Source organism: Protopterus annectens, chromosome 1.part1 (assembly GCF_019279795.1).
Source record: "Protopterus annectens isolate FY-2018-M chromosome 1.part1, PAN1.0, whole genome shotgun sequence".
Lineage (NCBI taxonomy): Eukaryota > Metazoa > Chordata > Ceratodontiformes > Protopteridae > Protopterus > Protopterus annectens.
In genome coordinates, this window is record NC_056726.1 from 947,896,696 (window position 1) to 947,914,080 (window position 17,385).

The following is a 17,385-nucleotide window of genomic DNA, read 5'->3' on the forward strand; positions in this document are numbered from 1 at the left end:
TGACAGATCCCATGACCATTATTAACAGAAAGCAGAGATAAATTCTATTTTTTACACAGTCCATTACTAAAATATCCTTTGAGTATTTAGAAATTATACCTAAAATAATTTGTATAGACTTCACTTTGCATTAGCTCATGACTATTTTACTGTATTTCTTATACATCTTAAGTGCAGGAATGTTTAACCACCATGGCTCAGAATTATATCAAACACCAACATTTTCCATTCTCTCTTGCTCTAACTTTATTATTCTTTTAGCATGACCCTACAACCTCAGAATTGTTGCTGTGGATTTAATCCTCCATCATATTGATTGTGGGTTGTCATGTATGTGATATAATTTCCATCTCACTTGCTTGCTTACAAGTCACAACAGACTCCTAGAATGACCCTTTGAGCAGACACTGCTACCTGTGATGTTTTCAAGACAAAATGGGTAAACAGAAGGAGGTTGCCAGGTCTTTGTTCCACATCACACTCACATGCACTCACAGCTATGCTCAGGGCCGGTGCTAGCTTTTTGGGGGCATCCAGCAAGTTTCAAGTTGGGGGCCCTACCCAGAAGAAGATAAAGTGTGACCACATTGTGGCCACACCCCCTTCCCTGCCAAGCTCATCCAGCACCATTTGAAGAACACTATGGGGTGATCATTAAACGCCTTTAAGTGTTTATGCCTGCTTAATTCCCATGATCGCCTTCTCTTCCCTTTACCATCGTTAAAATCCTTACTTCTTCCTTGCCTTTGTCCCGGGCTTCCTCTAACTGTTGTTCTACTCCATCTGCTGCACCAAGCTTATCAGTCATTTTGCTCTAAAGCCATTGCTGGAATGCACCCTGCTACATGAGTAGGGAAGTGCCAATGTAGTTCAATAATTTATTGTTTCATTTCATCAACATTAGCCCCCTTTTTCACATTTTTTACATGGGTTAGGGTGTCAAGTTAACTGTTGCATTTCTCTCGATTCAGTGCCACACTCCTGCTCTCTTCAACACTCATGCCAGACTGTCACAAATCTTCAGTAACACAATCCATCCACCTCTTTCCTGGATGCCCTTGTTTCCTCTTAACTACTTCCTGTCTGTCCCAAGTCTTTTTCACCACACTATCTTCTGCTTTTCTGCACATGTGCCTGTACCACAGTAATCTGTTCTCTTTGATATTTTCTGGAATAGGAGCTACTTTGGCTTCTGATCTTATATTCACATTTCTTAATTTGTCCCACAGTGTGCATCCTACCACCCTTCTCCTTAGGGTGCTAGAGCCCTGAATAAGTCCTTGAAATGTTGTACTTTCTCTCCAGTCAACTTCCAGGTCTTTAGCCTGGTCTCTGTTGACCTTAGAGCCTTCTTTGACCACTGCTTGCAGCTGACTGCAGCAGCTAGTGGTTTATGCTGCAAGCTGACTGTTTCACTGAGGTTGACTTTGCAATCACTGATTCCACCCCAGTGCCTTCTTCTTATTAGGAGACGTCTACCTGAGTTGCATGTTCGCCACTCTTGTATATGATCTTGTGACTGTCCCTCTTTCTGAACCATGTGTTGGCTGCTATCAAGCTGTTTTCCAGACAGAAGTCTAGAATGGACTCTCCTTCGTTATTCCTGTTGCCCCACCCATGTGGACCAAGGCAGACCTCATATCCTGTTCAGTCTGTCCCCATGTGTGCATTCAAGTCACCCATTCTCATCATCAATTCATGCTGGACTGCTTTATCTAGTGGGTCCTGAACAACTGGAGTTTGTCTTTCAAACTAAAATGCCTGATCAGAAATGCCTTTTGGCTTCAATAAGCAGTTTGTTTTTAGCTAATTTCTAAAGCAATAAACTGTGATTCTTCCTCATATTTTACTTTTATTAAAAGTAGAATGAATTTCATTTATAGCTGCTTATTTGAAATTACTTTTTAAAGTTACTTAGTTAATCAGTAAAGCATTATTTTCTGTTACAGCTGCATACTGTTTAGATAAAAGAATATTTTGAGTCATTTAAATATTAATTATATGGCATTTAAGTATGAAAAATCTTAATGTCCTTCCCCAAATTTGTTATATGGCATTCTAAGTGCTGCTCATGTATGTGTTTTCTTCCACTAGAATACAAACTATTCATATATTTGATGAATGCATTAAGAGCTTTTAATGTCACTGTCAAGTCCTAAAATGCAGAAAGCGTCAGCAAAACATTAATATTAATCTCCTACATATAGGAAATGCAGTATGAGCACAGCTTTGACAGAAATCCTTCAGTGCACGCATTTAACTTTTGGGGATAAACTCCATCACTTTGGACAATATACAAATAAATCAAACACCACAGACAGCAACAATTGGCCGGATGTAGAATACTGTGGTTTACATATTTACCACTTCAGCATTTTGTTTCCTAATATTAATTTTGTCGAGTGCATGTATGGTCAAGTGGCACATACGTCAAAGGAGGAAGTAATTGTAGGTCTGGGGAGATAATGCTTAAAGTTTCTTGTATACCAAATGTTTCGGCATGGGGGGGGGGATGCAAGTGTCTGTGGTTTAATGTTAGACATTAATATTAGGCAGAAAAGTCCAAGAATCGCTCCAGTTAAAAAAAAAAAGAAAAGATAACTTACTTCCTTGTCTGCTGCAGCCAATCAGGGCCCTTGCTTCACTGAAGTGGACCTGATTGAGGGCAGCTTACAGACAAGTTAAAATAAAAAAAAAAAAAAAAAAAAAAAAAACAGAAAAAAGTTTGCGATTGTGCGATGACATCATGTAGCCATGCAGACATCTACATACTGCGGAGAAAGGAGGAATGAATGATAGAGAAGGAGAAACCCACGGCTGCTGCATGGGGGCCCTCTTTCATAGGCAGATGATCAGTGGATCCCTGCGACCCATGTCTTCGGAATGAGAGAGGAAACCGGAGCACCCAGATAAAACCCATGCAAAAACAGGGAGGACATGCACACTCCACACAGAAGGCATCCAGCTGAGAACTGAAGCAGCAAACCACGTACTGTGAGGTGTCAACTCTACCCATTACACCACTGTGCCACCCATGATTTCTGTTGAGTTATTTATAAAACATTAAACATTTTCATATTATAAAAATCAGTTTTTGTCTTTTGCCCTTGAACTCTGAAAGAAAAAAAATGTATACTGTTTCCCATGGATTGCTCCTCCGGCCAGTTGTGTAACAGTCTTTGACAAACTGAGTCTTACTAGAACTTCCTCAGTTTCTTCCGTAATCCCATACTCTCACCCTGGTCTCTTCCTGGTTACTTCTGACATCATAAATAAATAATATCTGAAACAATATTTGGAATATTCCCATTATTTAACAAAATAAAACTGAGAAAGTAAACCAGTCCATCTTGACGTTTTTCTGGCCATAACCTGTGCTACAGTGGCAACAGAACATGCAAAATGTATATTCACAACTTAAAATAGCCAATAAACTAGCATGTTTTTGGAAAATGGGAATAAGTCAGAGTACCAAGAAAAAACACAGGCACAAAGAAGACACATGCATTCAAGAGCATCCCTACAACATTATTTGTTCTTTCTAGTCATTCAGAAAGATTGCACTGAGTGTACATGTAGTCTACACTTTGTGGTAACATTTATGAATCCCTGTCAATATTTAAAGCTGCAAGAATATCAGTAGGAAAACTAAAATTAGGTGGAAAAGAAGGTATGAGTTACGCTTGTGTTGTCTGTTCACTCAGAATGGTGTGCACTTAGTGTAGGCGTTAAGGAATCCTAGGTATTATCTTTCATTTTTTAGCTAATTTTTCTAAAAAAAAAAAAAATGAAAGAATAAAAAAAACCCTTCATTTTTCAGTCTAAATACATTTCTCTGCATAGTATATAGAAGGATTTCCTAACCACTTTTGCAACATGATGATCAAAGGAGTGGGTGTTATCTATTCGTGTTCCATGGTTTCTTGCAACATCTTCATTTTGGAGTGGTTCATTTTATATACTATAAGCCAGGTAGAGGATTTGTTTACCAAATGTAACCATATTGCATTTTTTAGTATTTAGTTTTAGTCCATTTTCAGACCACCAGCTATTTACATGTGTAAATTCACAGAACTCACACAGGTGCAAGTTGCAGGACCCTCATAAGAATGTATGAACATAAGTGGTGTCCTTCAGGGCTGAGTGCTGGGACCTCTCCTTTATGGCCTTTACTTCTCAGATCTCTGGCTACCAAAGAGCCAAGATCTTTTGCTAACAACCTTTGCAGATGACTGCAAACTGGAGGCAATAGGTCTCAACTGGTAAGGAAGTTGCCTCGTGAACTATCCTGGTTTCCTGTCCCTGTGGGCCGGGGACTTAGACCCAGGAATAATAAAAATGAAACAGAGTGGTCACTTTAAAGAGAGTGGATTACCCTGTTGATCTGAAGGTGAAGCTACTGATGTTTCCAAAAAGATAGTTCAAGACCACTTCCAGATAACTATTTATTTTTATTTATTTATTTATAGACAATAATAAAGAATTAAGTAAATTCAAATATACTTTCTACTATTTTCTAGTCAATAATTTTCTGCAGACCTGTTGAGAAGTTAAGATAGAACTGTATTCTTTGAAACCTGGACGAGTCCTTTCATCTGCTAAGAGATTTCACCGAAAAGTAGGATTACAACAGAACTTCTGCCCGTATTTAAGCATAACATGTTATAGTGACATAAATACAAATTGCCATTTTTTGTTACCGCATGCAGCATGTTTGGAATTACAAATTACCATGTTTTTTCTTTTTTACAACATGTTCGGTCTGGGCATAAAGGGCAGCCCTAGGCCATGGACATCCAATCAAAAAGCCTTGTGCCGTATTCCTACTTACATATGGAGACTAAGTTGAAAGTTTCTGTCAATTAGATGCCTAGGCCAATTAGCAGGTATGCAATAATAGAGTGGGTGGTGTTTCTGTTTGGGTCCAGTGGAGTCGCCCTTTATGGCCTTGTACAGTGAGCCACTTGTGCAATTATGAATAAAGCTCATGTTATTTATATAATCATCATTAGTAAAAACAAGACCAGAGAGTATAAACATTTTTATTTATTTATCCTTTATTGACTGGGAACTAGGTGGTAGTTATATTACCACAGGAACTTTGGCTAGAGCATTGGGGAACTTGCCCTACTCTTTTCAATAGGAGTTGTGGGATCCTTTACATCGACTTGAGTTACTACCGACTCAGACAGATGTGGTCTCAGTTTATCATCTTATCAGAAGACAAGATACTGAGGAGTACATCACCCCCTAATGCTGCAAGGCAGTTTCAGCAAACCATCATATACCAGGTGTGGGAATAGATCCCACAGCTTTCTGTACTAAAAGGTGAGTGTACTACCTGTTATACTACTGGCACTCTAACATCATTTAGTGTCACTTAAATAATTTAATACAGAAGGTTATGTTTACAAATCAAATAGAAATTGCTAATCACTTAAACTAAAATAAATGGATTCTGTTTTGCTTGTTTATTCACCTGTTGAAATGAAGATTCTTATTTCATCCCAAATAAAGGAGCAGTTGGCTTTTACAGGACTGTTAAGTTGTGAAGTATCAGACTGAGTAACTTTTCCTGTTTTACATGGCTAATCAAAAATAAGTATGCATCAAAAAGCTAATTGATGTTATTCATATCAAACTATTTTAACACATAGATGTATTTAATATCTATGACTGTGAAGAGAGTTTCATGAGTTAAAAAGGGGGAGGGGTTATTTATCTTTGTAGACTGAGAGCAGCAGCCCAGGTGGCCTGACTCTCTGGGGTGGTCTTCCGCAACTGAACGGTTAGTTGTTGGAACTGGCTACCACACCTAAGATTCATACAGTGGGGGTAGGGCTATGACACTGTTAGTAGAATGGATATGCATAGTATTAGCATTTAATGTCCTACTTACTCTAAAGTAGTACTAGTTATTCACACAAATCAGATGACATCTCACTTTTCAACATACCCATTCTTATTACAATCTATGTGTTCATGGACTTTAGTAAACCTATTCTCCTTAAGTTGCAATTATGTTTCAATATCTATACTCTCCTGTAGCTCCTCCTACTACAGGCTATCAGTCAATGTAGATATCTATGAAAATTGCTCACTCACTGATTGTTATTAATTATACTGGTTTACATTCTATAAGTCACTCATTTTCCTGAGAGATTTCTTCACTTTGTTTTTTTTTAAGAATACTAGACTATGCAACCATGCCATCAATAAGGATATTTACATGAATGTATTTTGATCCAACATTATATGTTTAACACAAATGTCGAGCCATGTATATGTAAGCCTTGTAGTTGTAATTATAATCATTGCTACATGTTAAATGTGAAGCTTTTCTCCCCAAGCCTCCACTGAAAAAGGATTTTTGTCCAGTCAGATGTTCCCGGTAATGTTTGTTTGTGTCTTTCGGCTTTTCCCGGTTAGGGGTCACCACAGCAGAACTCCGGTCCGCTAATGATTGGCAGTAAAGTTTTATGTGATGGCTTGCCGGGCCTAATGCACAACCTTCAACGAAGGAACACCCGTTCACGCATGTCGCCACACAGAAGACGCTCTAACTGAGAATCGAACGGGCAACATCTAAATAAATAAAATTTTAATGAGCACAAAGAATTCAGTTGTCCTACTAATGGTGGGGGGGGGTGTAAACTTCACATTTTGGGCCCAGTGTTGTCGATCCTGAGATTGAGGTTAGAGTTCCAAAGTCTGAGGAATTCCATGGACAGGCCAGCATACTTTATAAGTTTAGCAGAACAGTAGGAGTGGGTTTCTGTTTAATCCTAAAAAATATATATAAGAAATTGATAAAAACTATAAAGGAATTAGGCTTACAATAAAAGAAATGTAAAAATATATAAAAATAAATGCTGAAAATCTGGACTCCTATGAGAACCTTGCATGAGTTGGTCACTTGTTCTAAGGAGCAAACAGACAAGTGGAGGTGCTTTTGCTGTGATAACATTTTTAGGTCCAGATAAAATTAGAAAAAGATAGCAGTCTTCAGAAAAAAGGGTCTAAGGATGTATAAGAGCTTATCGAAGAAAAAGGGGATTTAAAGAAAAATTACTAAGAAAATCGATAGTGAAAGCATAGAGTGTCCGGGGAGTGTCAAGGGCTGCTGCAATCAGGAGGTGAATAAAATGGCAACCAAATAAAACTATAGTAAAAACTAAAATAAAATGATTAATAATGATATGAAATAGTGTTTAGAGCTATACTTAAAAGTAAGAAATCTAAACATGTTTATGTGCAAGTTCAAAAGATGTGCAATATAAAAGATGGGTTACTAAAATGAAAACCCATGTCAGTACAGGACAACCGGTATAGTGGAAAACAGAAACAAAACTGAAATCAAGAAATTAAAAACAATATGGACATCATGAGCATTAGAAACATATATTGGGCAGGATAAACTTAGGAGAACACTGTTTAATTATTCTAAAGCAGGTCTAAAATGAAAAACCAATCTATATAAATAGGAAGTTTTCAAGATGGTGAATTTAATGAAGAGAAAATGGAGTCAAAGGTGATCAGTCTCATATCTAATAAAAAGTTTTATTTAGTTTACATTTGTTGACCACTGGAGTCCAACTGGGCACAAAGATTCCTTTTCAGCAGAGCTCTAGGGAGAAAAGCTACTATACAGGCAGTCATACGAAGTCTTATTTATAATAACAAAATTGAGAATAGAATGAAATTAAACAATAGTAAATGCTTTTAAGAACAGTATTTGCAACATCCAGGCAATGATATAATTAAAGAAATAAATCGACAGTGAGATAGGTATACTATTACAGAGTACTGTTTACATTTGCAATGTTGGTTAAGAATGTGGCTGAGTTGATAATGATACATTGTCGAAGTGAGAGATACATAGTAACCTAGAAGAGGGTTGATAGTAAGCAGACTAGCTGGTAGTATTGTGATAGTAGATAAAGAAAGAACTGAAGTTAACTAGTATAAAAGGAGAATGAATATGACAGTACAATGTTTATCCTGGAGATGTACAGCTACATAGCCAGGATGCTGTGACGGGGTTCTCTTAGATGGGTTTTGGAAGCCTGTTGATTTTTAAGATGCCTGAGAGCTAGTGAAGGAATTCCTAAGGTTAGATATGGAGTTGGAGTACAATGAGACTACTGCTGCGTTTTGACCTTTAGTGATGCTGACCAGGATTCTCTCTTTAGAATGGAGAACTGTAACTGGGTGGTAGTGTTGAAGCATGCCTTTTAGTACAGGATACTTATCAGGGTAATAAATTAGACTATGAGCTTGTAATAGTTGACTATGAAGGGTAACACATTCAGAAGTACACTATCCCCAAATACTGCATTGCAGTGTCAGCAGTTCAATCCCCTGTAGTGGAAACTTATTTATTTAAACCCACGGAAAGGACACTGACAGTACAAGGTTATAATGCCTTCCACACATTTGGACTAGCTACTACATAGACAGGGACTAAAGGTAGATGTGTCTTGATTTACATAAAATAAATATACCTCTAAGCTGGTCAAACAGGATAATGCACTTGAGCTTCTCCATGGTCAAATCATCATGGGCAAAATCACATACCACTTCCTTGCAAGCTATAGGTCCCACTCTATGACCCATAAAACCTATACCATATATTTAAACTTACTGAAAGCACTCACCATCCAACCTGATACCATATTCATGGGTGACTTTAACTACCCCACTATTAACGGGGAATCATGTATGACACCAAACATACAGGCACAGAGATTCATGGATTTTGTAAACACAAACTGCTTGGACCAGATTGTCAATCCACCACCCAGGGGTACAATGATAATGAATATGGTCCTCAAAAATGTGGCAGAGTGCTGCACACCCCCCTAGTGTAAAGTTTTCTCTGGTAAGGTCTGACTATAAAATGATCTTCTTTGAAGTAAAAATAAAACTTGGAACCCCAGCTAACCTTGGAATATTCAGGAACTACTCTAAGGCTAACATCCTACCATTAAGTGATAACCTATCAAAATTTCAAGTCCCCATAAACCCAGAGAACACTGCTGCCTATGCGGAACTGTTCACACAAACCCTCTACACGCCTGTTAATAGCTGCATAGAGGCAGCTGTACCCACCTGGAAGAAGTATAGAACTACCTCAAAAAACAAACCACCCTGGTGGAATTACAACATCAGTAGGCTGTATAACAGAAGTAAGAAAATCATGGTAAAAATTAGGAGGTGCAACACCCAGCAGGATAAAAGCATTCTCATCAAACTAAACAAACAACTCAGAGGACAGAGTGTACAAAAGCTAAATCTGGGATAAATTTGGCCTCCCAGGATAAGGACAATGCAGAGCTCATTGTAAATGGAGTCACCTAGATTGAGCCAGAAGATATAGCAAACCTACTAGCCAACAAATTCATCTCCAACTTTACTCCCCTCTCTGCCAACACAACCTTCCCTCAGGAGGTACCATCAAATATAACTCCCCCTGCTGTCACTTGGGAACAGGTCCTTAATGTTCTCCCTAAGGCCAAGAACTCTGCATCAATGAGCCCAGATAATATTCCAGGATGCCTTCTAAATAGCACCAAACATGAGCTATCAGGGCCTCTGGAATTGTGATTCAACTGTTGCCTCCAAACAAGTTTTGTGCCTCATGAATGGAAAACAGCATCAGTCATCTCACAGCACAAAAGTAGGCCATGTACAGACCCTGAAAAAACATACCCATAAGTCTCACTAGTCTCATATGTAAAGCCATGGAAAGAATTATCATGGGGAGGATCAATAATGACATAGGAAACCTTCAGACACTGGATCCGACCCAGTTTAGAGTTTTGTCAAGAGCAGGTCATGCCTAGTCAACCTCGTGGATTTCTTTGAGAAAGTAATCAAAGCAATGGAAGAGGGAAAAATGGTTCACACTGTCTACTTTGAGCTGGCCAAGGCATTTGGCACAATACCTCACTAGGGTAAGGTTAGGTACAAACCCTTATGTCACCCGCTGGATAGCCTACTGGCTCACAGACAGGACCCAGGAAGTTAGAACTGGGGAGTCCACCTCTACAAAGAGGCCAGTCTCAAGTGGAGTTCCTCAAGGATCAGTCCTTGGACAGCTCCTTTTTGGCATTTATTTCTCAGAAGTCAAGGCCAATGTCAGTGGCCTCTGGATGACTAAATTTGTAGAGGATTACAAATTAGGAGCTGTTATTGAATCCCCCACTGACAGAAATGTCCTCCAGGAAAGGCTGATAGAGACACATAACTGGTGTCAGACCCATGGACTAAAACTAAATGCAAAGGAACGCATAACAGTATCTTTGTGAAGTCATCCACCCCTGGTAACTATCATATTGTCAACACACTCCTAAGAGCTTACCCAGTAGTCAGGGACTTGGGGACAGACATAGACAGTAATCTAACCTTTGACCATCACGTGTCTACAGTGATGAGGAAATCATTCTATGTTGTGCAACTTATAAACAAAGGTATGGCATCTAGGATCAAGGAAGTCATTATTCCACTGTATTCACCATTCATCAGATCTATCATTGAGTACAATATTCCCTTTAGTATTTACCTAACCAGGCATATCCAACAATTGGAACATCCACAGAGGTTCCTCACTAAAAGACTACAGGGAATAAGTAACATGTTCTACGCACACCACCTAAAGGCCCTATCCCTGTATTCTGTCTCCTACAGGCTTTTGAGGGGAGATCTATGTCTGGCATACAGGGTATTGACAGACCCCACTCTGATGGACCTCCTGCATATCCATAAAACAAACACCTAAATTATCCATTCTAAAGACTTAAACCTTGCCTGTGATATAAATAGAACCTGATGGAGAGACAGGTATGTATCCCAGAGACTAGCCCTTCTCTGGAACATGCTCCCCCATCCATGTGAAGCAGAGTTCCTTCCTAACTGAATTAATTTCCCAGGCCCCTGCTTGTAAACATTTCATCTCCCAAATCCCTGCTTATACTTATCAAGGGTACGAGAACTTGTCAGAGATTTGGGATGTATGACCTGGCTGAAAAAGGCCCTTGTGGTTGTTAGCTTAGTGAACACCTATGAACCTAGGTGATGAGGGAGTTTGGTCCACCTGAGTTATTTAAGGGCAGAATGATGATGAGTTCTCTATGCATCAGCCTAGTAGGTTGCACGCTCTTAAGTCATTTATGCATAATGTTTATTAGCAAGTTCATTTAAACCACCAGAAGTATCAAGAAGGAGCTAAAGTGTAATGCTTGAAGCACTTAAAAAGAAAAGAGGACCTAAATGCTTTAAAAAAGTTAAAGATCATAAGCAAACATCTGAAACAGAAGTGTGTAATATTTCTGTTTCAGCTATTATTCACACTTCCCTCTCAACCATTCCATGCAGTGGCCATCCAACTGCCTGCAAAACATGAACAAAATAGTTGTAAAAAGTCTATAGCACTATGGCTGATTTTTCCTGATGGATCTCATGGGCAAAAGTATTGAGCCACTGTGCTGACATGAATGAGTGGATTTCCAAAGTTGTAAATTCAAACCAACACTCAACCACAGACTTTTTTCCTTATGAATGTGATACAGTAATAACTGATGCCCATTAAAAAAAAGAACCTTGAAGAATGGAAATTGTAGACTGACACAACACAGCAAAAATATGAATTTAAATTCCAGCAAATAATGCACATTTTTTTTTAGTTTGGGATGCCCTTCTTCAAACAAAAAGAACACTTTTTTTGTTATTCGTGACACACATTTTAGCTTAAGTTCTACCTGTTGCCTGCCTACATTGCTTATGGAAATTCATGAAAAATTTCACTTTGCTTCATAGGTAGGTACTAGGCTATCGGCCCTGGGGCCTATACAAGCCCAGCCAAAAAGGTACCCTGGCTTTTGCCACCCAAGAAAAATATTTTCCTGTGCCACTGTTGTGCAGAGCCACAGAGGTGATCCCCAGGGTGAATTTCCTATTTCCCATCCAGTCATCAAGATTTTTCTTGAAGAGTGCTAATGAGGAGCTTTATTTGATATAGATAGGTAGTTTATTCCAGAGTATGGGAAGTCTCTGGGACAGGAATCTATGTCTCTGGCATGTTCTGTTTATTGTGGTGACAAGGTTTAGGTCCTTAGAGTGTGTAGCTCGGACGGATTGGGATTTCTTTAAGTGGAGCATGTCCAACAGCTCTGGGTTTGACATAGCTTTGTATGTTAGGCAGAGATCACCTCTGAGTAGGCGATATGCAATGGAGTAAAGCTGGAGTTTTTTGAGACGGTCTGCGTAGGGCATCTGTTTGAGGCCGGTAATCCTCTTTGTGAGGTATTTCTGTGGCCTTTCCAGTTGTTGTAGATGTCTTGTGAGGTACATACCAAAAGGGGCGTTGTACTCTATAATGGGACTAATGAGTGATGAGTAGAGAGGAACAGTGACCTCTTTTTTTCTGGATGAGAAGCCTTTTGTGATGAGGTGTGCCACGTAGAAGAATTTCCTGACTACTGTGGTGATGTGATTATCAAAGGAGAGACTACTGTCCACCTGTGTCCCAAGGACTCTTATCACACTTTCAGTGTTAAGTATACTACTGCCTATGTTGTAGTTCATAAATACAGAGTTTTTACCAAAGGGGATGACAATGCACTTTTTGGCATTGAGCTTGAGGCAATGGCTTTGACACCAGGCATCTGTCTCAGTGAGGCTCTTTTGTAGGATGTCCACATCATTAGGAGTTTGATTATGGCTCCTAGTTTGCAGTCATCTGCAGACTTCATTAGCCAAAGACCTTCTGTGTTAGCCTGTACTTTAGAGAAATAGATACCAAACAAGAGAGGACCCAGGACTGAACCCTGTGGTACTCCACTTGTCACTGGTCTGAAGTCGGATTTGGAGTCTGCTACTTTCACAGTGTGGGTTCTGTCAGTGAGCCAGTTGGCAACCCAACTTGTGACATAGGGATTTATACCTAGTTTAGTGAGTTTATCTATAATTCCAGAGTGGGGGATGGTGTCGCAAGCCTTGGCAAGATCTAGATAGGCTGTGTGAACCACCTTACCCTCATCTACGGCTTTGGTGACTGCTTCAAAGAAGTCTATCAGGTTTAGGAGACATGATCTGCCTTTTACAAACCCGAACTGGGTGGGGTCTAGAGTTTGGAGATTACCAGTGTCTTTGTTTATAAGTTCCATGATGATACGTTCCATGGCCTTGACTTTATCACACTTCTGAGCTTGTTCTCCACTTGGTCAGGGCATCAATGAATGAAGCATGATGATGCACTGCAGGGCAACAAGTAGCCACATACAATGCAGCACTAAAGTAAATCATGCCAAGATTTGCTGATGTGCAGTAGGTCCGTCAGTATAGTGTTGGGGGTGCCTTGTATGCCAGGCATGTCACCTCTTAGCAGTCTAGGATATGAAGTATAGTGACCGAACTTTGAGTCAGTACATGTAGGACATATTGTTTAGGTCTTGTATCTTTTAGAAGGGTATCTGTGTAGGAGTTCCAATTATTTATGTGTCTGAACAGGTATTCCCTTCACAAGCTCGAAGTTTCAAAAGTTTGAACTGCAAATGGTCGAGACCATAAGACTGAAGTTCTGAAACTTCGAACATTTTGAATGGAGATCACCGTACAGCACAGAACAGGAAATTTACCATTTTCCTCACTGTAGTGCGATCTCAGAGTTGGTATATTTATTTAGCAGGGGGTGTGGGGGGGATGCAGGGGGGGGGCTTGGCCCCTGCAAAAACATAAAAAAATGTTTTGTTTTCATTTTTTTATTATGTTTTTGAAGTTCAAAACTGATCTTATGGTCTCGACCATTTGCAGTTCGAAGATTTGAAACGTCGACCTAACAAAGTAGATCCCTGGACAGATATGTGCCAAAGGGAGTATTATATTCAATAACTGGCTGAGTAAACAGGGGCAATGACATCTCTAGTTCTGAACACAATCCCTTTGTTTATAAGCTGCACAATATAGAAGGACTTTCTCACAATATTAGACACATGTTGGTTTAAAGTTATGTCACTGTCAAATAAGTTGCCAAATCCCAAACAACTGGGTCATCTCAGCCCTTAGGGGTGTATTGCCAATGTAGTAGTTCCCCAGGATGGTGCAGTGGTACAGTGATAGCATTGTTGCCTCACAACAAGAGGTTGTGCATTTTGATTCTTGGCTGGAGTACCTTCTGTTCGGAGTCTGCATGTCCTCCCTGCATGTGGGTTTCCTCTGGGTGCTCTAGTTTCCTCCCACGTTACAAAGACTTATGTCTGGAGTGTTTCTTCCCAGGCCTCTGCTGAAAATTGGCTTTGTTCCAAGTCGGACTTTCCCATTTAACAAATGTTAAATAAATAAATAAAATATAGATGACTTCCCAAAGTATACAGTAATGCATTTTTTGGCATTTAGCTTCAGTCTATGATTCTGACATCGGGTATTTGTTTGGGACAAACCTTCCTGTAAGGTGGCTAATGCATTTAGGGATTCAGTTACTGCTCACAGCTTACAGATATTAGAAAACTAAGTCAACCACTTTTACTTATTCAAATGGTTGGGGTAGAATGTGTAGATTTTGCCAGTTTATTGCCAATTCCAAAAGTGAAAACCCAAGCATTAACAGTGCAGTAGTAGTAGTTTGCAGTGCATGCACAAACACTTCAGCAACAACAAATTGAAACGTTTCCCCCAAAGACTCCTTCAGTAGTATACTCATGTCTGCACAAGCATTGACTGTCTCCAAAATGAAACATATCTCTCAATAAGCTTTTCAGTAGTATATTCATTTCTGCACACAACCACTTCACTGACACTGAAATGAGGTGTTTCACCCAACGACCCCTTCAGTAGCTTGCCAGTCTGCACAAATGCTTCAGTGACAACAAAATGAAACATTCCCCCATGACTCCTTCTGTAGTATATTGATGTCTGCACAAACAACTGACTGATTGCAAAATGAAATGCTGCCCCAGCTACCCTTTCAATAGTATATCGATGACTGTACAAGAACTTCGCTGACTCCAAAATCAAGTGTTCCCCACAACAACCCCTTCAGTAGTTTGTCCAATTCTGCACAAGCACTTAACTGACACCATAATGAAATGTTTCCCCCAACAACCCCTTCAGTAGTTTGTCTAAATCTGCACAAGCAATTGACTGACACCATAATGAAATGTTTCCCCTAGTGACCCCCTCAGTAGTATACTGATGTCTGCACAAGCACCTGACTGTCTCCAAAATTAAACATTTCCCTCAACAGTCCCTTCAATAGTTTGTCTAAGTCTGCACAAGCTTTCACTGACACCATAATGAAACATTTCATCCAATGACCAGTTGAATAGTATATCCATGTCTGCACAAGCACTTGACTGACTACAAAATGAAATGATTCCTGGAGCGACACCCTCAGAACTTTGGCCATGTCTGCAGATGTACTTCAGTGGCACCAACATGAATGGTTCCACCTAAGGACCCCTTCAGTAGTAGTTTTCAGAACCTCAAAATTTATATGGTCAAGCCATATGATCAAGCTCCATGTCTGTACAAACACTTCACTGATACCAAAATGACATGAGTCACCCAAGGATCCTTCAGTAATATATTCACATCTTCACTACCACTTGACTGACTTTGAAATAAAATGTTCTCCCAATGACACTTTCAGTAGTTTGCCATGTCTGCACAAACACTTCAGCAACAATAAAATAACATTTTCCCCAAAATACTCCTCCAGCTTTACTCTGTCACATATCACCTACTCAGCTATGTCAAACCCAGAGCTGTTGGACATGCTCCACTTAAGGAAATCCCAATTCCTCCAAGCTGCACACTCTAGGGACCTAAACCTTGTCACCACAATAAACAGAACATGCTGGAGGGATAGATTCCTGTCCCAGAGACTTCCCTTACTCTGGAACAAACTACCTATCTATATCAAACAAAGCTCCTCATTAGCACTCTTCAAGACAAATCTTGATGATTGGATGGGAAATAGGAAATTCACCCTGGGGATCACCTCTGTGGCTCTCCTTGACAGGGGCACAGGAAAATAATTTTCTTGGGTGGCGAAAGCCAGGGTACCTTTTTGGCTAGGCTTGTATAGACCCTTGGGCCGATAGCCTAGTACCTATCTATGAACCTATCAGTATACAGATGTCTGCACAAGCACTTGACTGTCTCCAAAATGAAACATTTCCCCCAACTTTCTCTTCATTATTATATTCATTTCTGCACAAGCACTTAGACGTCAAAAGGAAACATTTTCCTCAATAACCCCTTCAGTAGTATATTCATTTCCAATTTAAAGTATATTTTTAATTCTAATAACCCCTTATTTTGGAATAATAATAAAGGCATTCCCACACAAAAAGGTGTTCCCACAATCAAAATGGCTATAGAAATGGAATAAAGTATCAGGACCAATTCCCACAGGCAGGCTATCCGTTTGCAATTTATCTGTAAACAGTCACATATTTATCTAAAAGACTTTGGTAAAACAATGGTTAACAGACTAATAACTAAAACACTTTCTAGTATAATACACTATAACAGTTATCAGCACACACACACACACACACACACACACACACACACACAAAACTGTAAGAAGTTTTAATGAAAGCATTGAAAGGATTCAAAAAGGAATTGTGTCATATTCATTTTATAAGTTTCAAATGAAATCACTTAAAGAAGTCTATTAACTGAAAATGCAAATGGAAGTAATTTAAAATCTCACCTAGACCAGACTAGACTAGACTAGATTCGCTCAATTAAGCTTTCAACAAAGTGATACAGACCTGTTTATTCCACATAACAATATAAAAGCATACAAGTTACATTACAAAGCAGTATTGTTGGCTGATTTAATTTCTTAGCTATGGGCTGGAACTGTACCTTTTACCAATGAATTTACATACAAAGTGTTTAAACTCAGCTTTATAAATATGTTTATCCTAGTAGTTATTAGAGCTAGCAGTAGGAACACAATTTTGTATACCATCTCTGTCCCTTTGTATATACCCTCTCCAGTTGTGATCTGCCAGTCACAGTAACTTAGTTTGGGAATGTAGAACTACTTTGTTTGGAAATATAGGTATTTATTTAGGGCCATCCTAAATATGCTTCCGTGTAAGAACTTTTACAAAGTAAACTATTTAAGGAAAATTCTAAGTGACTAGGAATGTTATAAGGACTTTGTAGGTCAGACATCAGTTTCATTACGAGATCTTCATTGGAAATTTGCATGTTGTCACTGAAATATGTAGGAGGTCCAAGACTTCCCTATTTGGCAAAAAAGAAAATTACCAAGTTTTATCTGTATGTACGTGTGTGTGTGTGTGTCTGTGTGTGTGTGTGTGTGTGTGTGTGTGTGTGTGTGTGTGTGTGTGTATGTGTACACATATA